General features: G+C 34.4%; 1 long non-coding RNA gene across 1 annotated transcript; it reads left to right on the top strand.

Annotated features, from left to right (window-relative positions):
* The first annotated feature begins 5,263 nt into the window (after positions 1 to 5,263).
* LOC140010854 (uncharacterized) lies at positions 5,264 to 7,731 on the top strand. The gene is made up of 3 exons (XR_011818001.1): positions 5,264 to 5,522; positions 6,531 to 6,587; positions 6,992 to 7,731. It is a non-coding gene; the product is annotated as an uncharacterized lncRNA (long non-coding RNA).
* The last annotated feature ends 319 nt before the right edge of the window (positions 7,732 to 8,050 follow it).

Here is an 8,050-nt window from a genome sequence, read left to right as displayed (position 1 = left end):
AGCAACTAACTGTTTTTGAATTCAGTTTCTTTTTATTTGGCCTATAAGACCTTGCCTCAACTGGACACCCCCAAACATGCATATGCTTTAAACTGGATTTTTTTTCTATCCAAAACTCCTAAGGGGTTTTGATAGTTGCTTTAGTTGGAACTCTATTAAGAATATATGCTGCAGTCTTAAGTGCTTCACCCCAGAGTGATTCTGGTAAGGTAGAATGATATATCATACTCCTTACCATGTCTTTAAGTGTTTTATTTCATCTTTCAACTACACCATTCATAGTGGGTGAACCCGGTATAGTATACTGTGGGACGATACCGCACTCCTCTAGGTATTTAGCAAATGGTCCTGGACGTTGTTCACCTGAACCGTCACATCTACCATAGTACTCACCACCACGGTCAGATCTGACGCTTTTAATTCTTTTATTGAGTTGATTCTCAACTTCAGCCTTAAAATTTTTGAACACGTCCAATGACTGTGACTTTTCTGAAATGAGATATATGTAGTCATATCTTGAAAAATCGTCTATGAACGTTATAAAATATTGTTGACCATTCCAAGCAGATGTAGAAAATGGTCCACAAATATCTGTATGTATAAGTTCTAAGACGTCTGAGGATCTATTGGTTTCAAATCTCCTTTTATTAGTTTGTTTCCCCTTTATACAATTAATACAATCATTAAAATCTGTAAAATTCAAGGGGTCGAGAATTTCATTTGACACAAGCCTTTCCATTCTCTGTTTGGAGATATGTCCCAATATCTTGTGCCATAATGCAGCTGAATTCTCATTGGTTAATTTTCTCTTTATTCCTCTAGTACTCAAATGCAGAGATTCATTAAATGAGGCAATTGTATCAATTAAATATAGATTATCGTAGTGCATTAAAGAACCAGAACCAACCAATTTTGAATCATGAAACAATTCAAATTTTCCATTTTCAAATAAACAAAAATAACCAAATTTATCCAAAGCAGAAATAGAAATTAAATTCCGTCTAAAAGACGGTACAACAAATGTCTCATAGAGATCCAAATAAAATCTGATTTTTAACATTAATCTAAAAACTCTAATTGTCTCAACTTGAACTGTTTTGTCATCGCCCACGTAGATATATCTTTCATTATCATTAGGCTTTCGGCAATTCAGGCAACTCTGTATAGACACACTGATGTGAGTTGTTGCACCAGAATCTAACCACCATATGTGTCTAGGTACCGAAGTTAAATTAAATTCAAAACAAACCAAATTAAGAAGCATACATTTCTTAGCACGTCAAGCGTGATAGTTTGTGCAATGCTTCTTTTGATGCCCTTCAACTCCACAGAAGAAACAACTATTCTTTCCCTGATCATTTGATTTCTTTTGTGACGCTGTACCTGCAGCTCCTTTTTCTTTCTTTCTCTTAAATCCCTTACTTTTATTATTATTAGTGGTTGACACCAGATGGGCACTTTCTGTCTCCTCTTGCTTCAATATTTTCTCTTCCTCTACACAGTGTGAGATGAGTTCATTTAGAGACCAAGTCTCCTTTTGACAGTTGTAACTCACCTTAAACTGGCTAAACTGTGTAGGAAGAGATATTAAAATCAAATGCACTAGTAACTCTTCAGAGAGTTTCAACTTAAGTGCATTTAATTTCGAAGCAAGATGAGACATCTCCATGATATACTCTCTGATATTGCCTTTACTACTATATTTCATTGAAACTAAGCGTGTCAAGAGTATATTAACTTCAGCCTTTTCGTTTTTGACAAACCTTTTTTCAATGTTCTGAAGGAATTCTTTAGCGGTTACAGTCGTTTCTGACATTGTTCCCCTGAATGCTTTTGGAACGGCCTTTTTAATGATCATCAAACACAAGCGATTTGATCTCTCCCACCTCTCATTATTTCTCTTTTCATCAGAGGTACTCTGATCTGTAAGAGGTGGTGGAGAATCATCCCTTAACGCAAGATTGAGATCCATTATTCCAAGTACTATCAAGAGATTTTCTTTCCAGAGCTTGAAGTTTGTGCTATTCAACATAGGAATATTATTGATATTGGAAGTGATATTTGTAAGATCATTCGCAACTGAACAGAAAACATAATATAATTAAAACAAGCTCACATAAATCAATACAATAATAAATTCAAATAATGGTAGTCTCATCTCAAGATACCGATATTCCATTAATATTTTATCTTTGGACAAAAATATTAGCTTCTAAGTGATATTTTGGTGTAGTAATAAATACTGATAATAATAACATGTCAAAAATAAGTTTTTCTTTGGGCCAATTTATAAATCACATGTAAAATCCAAATAATTATCACGTATTTATTACCACAAGTGCACATGTAATTTCATTAAATATTGACCTTCCTTTGGGTCGATCAATATTCATAAAATTACAAGTACCCAACTAGTTATATTTTAAAATAAATTAATTTCCATAATAGAGGTCACTTTGGTGACATATTATTTCAATTAATTTATTCCAAAATATATATATTAATACCGATATTCGAATTTAAAATTATCCAAATTAAATAAAAATTTTGATCAAAGTCAACTTTGGTCAACTTTGGTCTAAACATGGTCAAACATGGTCAAATCAATCAAATTAAATCATGACCTATTGGACCAAAGGTCCATATCCATAATTTGACCCAAAATTAACATTCAAGCCCAAAAATTTTCTTGAAATCCATAAGTACTTTATAAAAACTACATATTTAATGGGCCACACATATGGATTTTATAGGGCTTAAATGTCCTATTTAACTTTATTATGATTCACTTAAATTAAGTAAACCCTAATTTCTTTAACATAAATATATACATATTGGCTCTTAAACAAGAACAAGTCACGAAGACTATGCACAGGCCCCAAGTAAACATGAATGGTACCTTTAACATATAAAACATGTGGGACCTATGATAACTTGTGCAACAACATGATAACCGTAACATGTCTAATGTAAACAATTGTGAGTATGAAAGCTTCATGAAGACATGTCCATCATGGTGGGATCCATAGATTCATATGCAATAAAAACAATAGATCATGAAGACCGAAGCATTAAGCCTAAACATGAAGCCGCATCAAGAAACAATCTTTAGGGCCGCATCGACAACACGTTGGACAAGAAGCACAAAACTGTTCCATCTTAACTTTATACTATACAGCATGTACGGACAAGAGCTTTAACAATAACCATGAAACATGGTTCCATCTTAACTTTATATTATTTGGCCATATTCGATCATCCAAGCATGCAAATCTTCAGCAAGAAATTTCTGCAATTTTCTGGGTTTGTCGTTTTCAATCACAAAACAGCCATGACTCAAGCAAAACCCCACGGACTCATTAGATAAAAAATCTATAGAAAACCCCAAACCCGTTTTCTTACAAAATTCATCCTAAGGACCCCTACCAAAATCAAAAATCATCCACCAAACAAGAGGTAGAAGCAGTGGTACCAGCAAGAGCTTATCCATAGCAAAGATTCACGTCTGGTAAGCCTCAAAAGGTTCAGAATATGGCTTAAATGATATACTTACAGAGACAAAACCCTGGGAAATCGATGGAAGCTGTGCAGATCTATGGAAGGAAGTCAGAAAACCCTCTTTTCTTTGTTGCAGCAATTTCCAGTAGTGACGCGTTCGTTATTTTGAGCTTCGATTCAACCTGCCTGTAGCTATTTTCTTCTCCGTGAAGCCTCTCTCTTTTCTTTTGCTTTCTTTCTCTCCCTCAGCCCCAGACTCTCTCTTGCTCTTCCTCGCAACCTTCCCTTCCAACCCTCTTGCTTGTTTTCTCCTTTTTTCCTTTGTTTCCTCCGCTCCCCTCAAACTCTCTTCCTCCTCTCTCGGTTTCTCTCTACCAACCCCTCCGAAACCCTTTCTTCTTTTTTTCTTCTAGACCCTCGCTGATTTCCCTTGCCTTTTGCTCGTGGTTTTCCTTTCCCTTTTGTTTTGTTTTTTTTTTTTCAATTTTTTCTAGGCTTCCAAGTGTCCTAGCCACCTATCATCTAGATGTTGTGGTGTCAAAGAAATAAAGAAACACTTGTCCATTGTCTTTCCCCCCCCACCTAGCTAGTTTGCATGGTCTCCACTTGGCGCTGTTGTATGTGTGCCACATATTATTTTGTATTTTGTATTTTTTTTTTCAAAATTTATGATAAATAAAATGCTAATTTCTAATTACCTTACAAAATGTCATTTTATTTAGAAAAAAAACTGAGTTTGAAAAAGATAAAAATAGATTTTTATTGGAAATTTTCTTCTTCTTCTTCTTTTTTTTTTTAGAAATTTGATAATAATAATAATAATAATGTTTTTTTTAAAAAAGAATGATGAACCTAATTTGCTACTGCCAACTTAATCAACTAAAATAAAGTAAAAATAAAATAAAAACAAATAAATAAAAAATAAAGCTAAAATTTAACTAAATCTACACTTATACGAAGGGTATTATAAGGGTTAAAAAACATTAAATTCTTGTTTTTCTTTATCAACCCTTAAAATTAATTTTCTTTCAAGTAAATATATGTTAGCTCCCCTCGTAGTTAAGAACCCTCTACCAAGGATAATAGGTAAAAAAATATCTTCTTCCATATCAAGAACAATAAAATTAGTAGGAAAATAAAATTTACCAACTTTTATGAATAAATCTCCTATAATGCCTGTTGGATGTTGAACTGAACGATCAACCAATTGTAGAATCACTTGAGTAGGCACTAGGTTGGAAAACTTCAGTTTCGTTAAAAATGATAAGGCATCAAATTAACACTAGATCCATGATTACATAAACATTTATTAACAAGAAGATGTTCAAATTGACATGGCACAGTAAAACTCTCTGGATCTTTCATCTTAATTAGAAGACGATTTTGAAGCACTGCATTGCATTTCTCAAAAAGAGACACCTCTGCAAAGTCTTTCAACTCTTTTTCTTACTAGACACTATCTCTGTGAGGACCTAAAATTTTTGTCATTTTATCCAACTTAGTTCCATTGCATTTTATTTAGTTAGTTATCTATTTATTTGTATATAGATTTGATAATGATTTTACTTTAATACTTTTATTGATTTTTACATGTAGGAATTCGTGCGTGTGGTAACCGTGATTTTTAGTAGAGTATAAAAGGAAACTTCAGTGAACAAAAGAGGACTTTAGTGCAATAAAAGAGAGAATAAAGATATTGGAAGCTAGAAACCACAAGAACGCGACACTTGGTGAAGTAGGAACTAAGTATTATTTCCTTAAGACTTTTGACCAAGCTTTCCTACCATTTCTTGTCATAAACATAACAAACAAGCAACAAGGAAAAAAAAAAGAGAGAGGGATGTGAGCTTGAGGAGAAAAAGGGGAGAAAAAAAATCCATTCCAACTAGCTTCAATTTTGCTTGGACTTTGAGGGGAAAGGAAGAAGAGAGCTTGGGGTTTCCACCAACCTTTGCTTGAGCTTGGAAAATGGAGAAGATTTGGTGGAGTGGATTAAGTTTCATCTTGATTGGAAGGCCAAAGGGGTAAAATGTTAGGTTTTCTTCTTTCTTTACCTTATGTTGGAAACAAGTTGGATTTTTGGATTCAAGGCATGATTTTATGGTGAATCTTGGAAGTTCATGAGTTGATGATTATTATATTTCCTACATGAATTCTAGGGTTTGATTATGCATATGATTATGGTATATATATTGCCAAAGATGCCTTGAGTTATGGTTGAAAAATTGTAGTTGTTATGATTGAAAAGGTTGTACCTTTTGTGAGTTAAAATTGGGGATGTGTGCTGAAAAAATTGATGGAAGCTGTTTTAGAGAAAGAAGGACCAAAATCAGACTATTTTCCCTCTTTTGTTGATGTAACTTTGGCAAAAATTGTTTTAATTACTTGCTTAGATGTTGATTCATGTATTGAGGCTGATTTGAGCAAAAAGATTGAGCTTTAAATGGTGAAATTGTAGTTTGCTTCAAAATATATTAGTTGTTGAACTTTCGCAGTGGTCACTGCACAGACTTGGAGAAACTGTCGTATCTTAGTGTAAAAAAATCCAACCATTTGAAACTAGATTTAGAGTACTTTCTACCGTGAAAATTTCAGAATTTTTCTCAATTCCTATGAATATCTGTGATTTTCCAAAGTTGACTGAATTTCGACACCTGTTCTGTTTTTCTATCGAATGAAGCAGCAATTTGAGACTAGAATTTGACTGATTTGTGGACAGAATCTTACAAATGTGTCTTCTGGGAAATTGTAATCCTTTGAGTCTATTTTCCAATGGTATAAAGTTATAAATTTTGGACTTAAGAACCTTGAGATATGATTTTTCAAATAGCGTCACGCAAAACTGGAGAAAATTCTGTTTTCTAAAGCTGTTCTTGCTTTAATTTCCAACTTCAAGTTGGAGTTATTGAATCATTTTGAGCTTGGTTTTATGATTGGAGTTGAGATAACTTGGTCGGTTTGGAAGTGATTTTCCTTTGAATATTGTAGATTGGAGTAGTGAATCTCATGGCACCTTATATATTTGATTTCAGGACTTGAAGGTGAGGCCGGAAGTACTTCTAAGGCAAACACTTAAGCTTGTTACCGTGGTGAGTGTTCTAAGTGCATGTGAAGTGTTTACGTGCAATATTTTTCTTGAATGATGTGCTTGCTTGGTTGAGATACTTGCTCTTGAATTGATAATATTGGGACGAGTATATACTTTATCATACTCAATCCTTCGTGGCTAGCTTTTTGATATTGATACAAAATGAATTGTTTTACTTGTGTTTGACTTGTTGGTCGTTTGGGTGGTTATTCCATCGACTCTATTGCATGCTTGGGGCCCCAAATCCTATTGGCTAGTTGGTCGAGTCGAGCTGGCAAGGTTTTGGTCGATACGATCAATGAACCATGGGTCTTGTCACTTGGACTTGAACGTGAACTTGTACCTGAGCTCTTGAACTTGAACTGGTATACTCGATTATTACCCTTCTTGAATCTTGACGTACAGGCCCGGTAGGGGGTTGAACGGTGGATGGAAAAGACGTGAAGTGGTGAAATACTTAATAGTATTTTGGAAAAATATTGATGGAGTGTCAATGAAATCTTGATTAAGCTACTTGAACAAGCTCTTAAGAGCCCCGTATCCTTTTAACCGAATATGTGAATTCTTATTTGATGTGTACTTGCACTATGTTTTGGTGAATTATGGTTTCGTGGCTTAAATATGATATTATTGTTTGCATGACTTTCTTGGAACCTCATGAGGCAAAAACTCACCCTTTAGATTTGTTTTCCTTGCAGGAAGCGAGTATCTGGGTGGGTGACTAGAAGGGGCTGAGTTTTGTTGGAAACTTTTGTTTTAGCATAGTTGCACCAACTTTTAGTTTTGTTTTTATAAGTTGGGAACTCAACTTTTGTAAGTTGAACTAGTAGTAGCATATTTCAAGATTGTATCGATCACAATCTACTGTGTTTAGCCAAGGATCTTTTGTATTGGCTATGTAAATGTGACTTTTATTTTGAAAGTTTTTGTTATTTAGCTAGTGCTTGAGTCCTGACGAGAGTTGGGCAAGCGGCCCGCTGAACCCTTTGGTTCGCCTTAGGGAAATTTAGGGTCGTCACAATCTCGTTTGAAAACTTTGCATAAGCAAGGGATATTTGCCAACATTTGGGAAAAAGGCATATTGACTTTTAACTTCGTAAGCATATCTATGAACTTCTGATACATCTCATTAGTTGCCTTCTTCTTAAGCCTTTGTGGGAAAGGGATGGGAGTATATAAGCTTTAATTTCAGGTAACTTTACCGAGATACTTTCTTTTACAGCATCTTCACCTGTTCACTTTCTTCACTTTTCTCATCAATTAGCACCTCCTCTTGTGTCTTTAATTTTTCCTTGGATTTTTGAACAGGTTTATCCAACACTTTCCTCGAATGAAGTGTTACTGCCATTGTAGCTTCTTTGGGATTCACTCAATGATACTAGATAGTTTACCTTACCCCCTCTCAATCATTGCCTTTACTAATTGTCCAAACTGTTCTCAAGACTCTAAATAGATGCTTGTTGG

This window comes from Coffea arabica, chromosome 7e (assembly GCF_036785885.1).
Source record: "Coffea arabica cultivar ET-39 chromosome 7e, Coffea Arabica ET-39 HiFi, whole genome shotgun sequence".
Lineage (NCBI taxonomy): Eukaryota > Viridiplantae > Streptophyta > Magnoliopsida > Gentianales > Rubiaceae > Coffea > Coffea arabica.
This window is presented reverse-complemented; position numbering and strand designations above follow the sequence as displayed.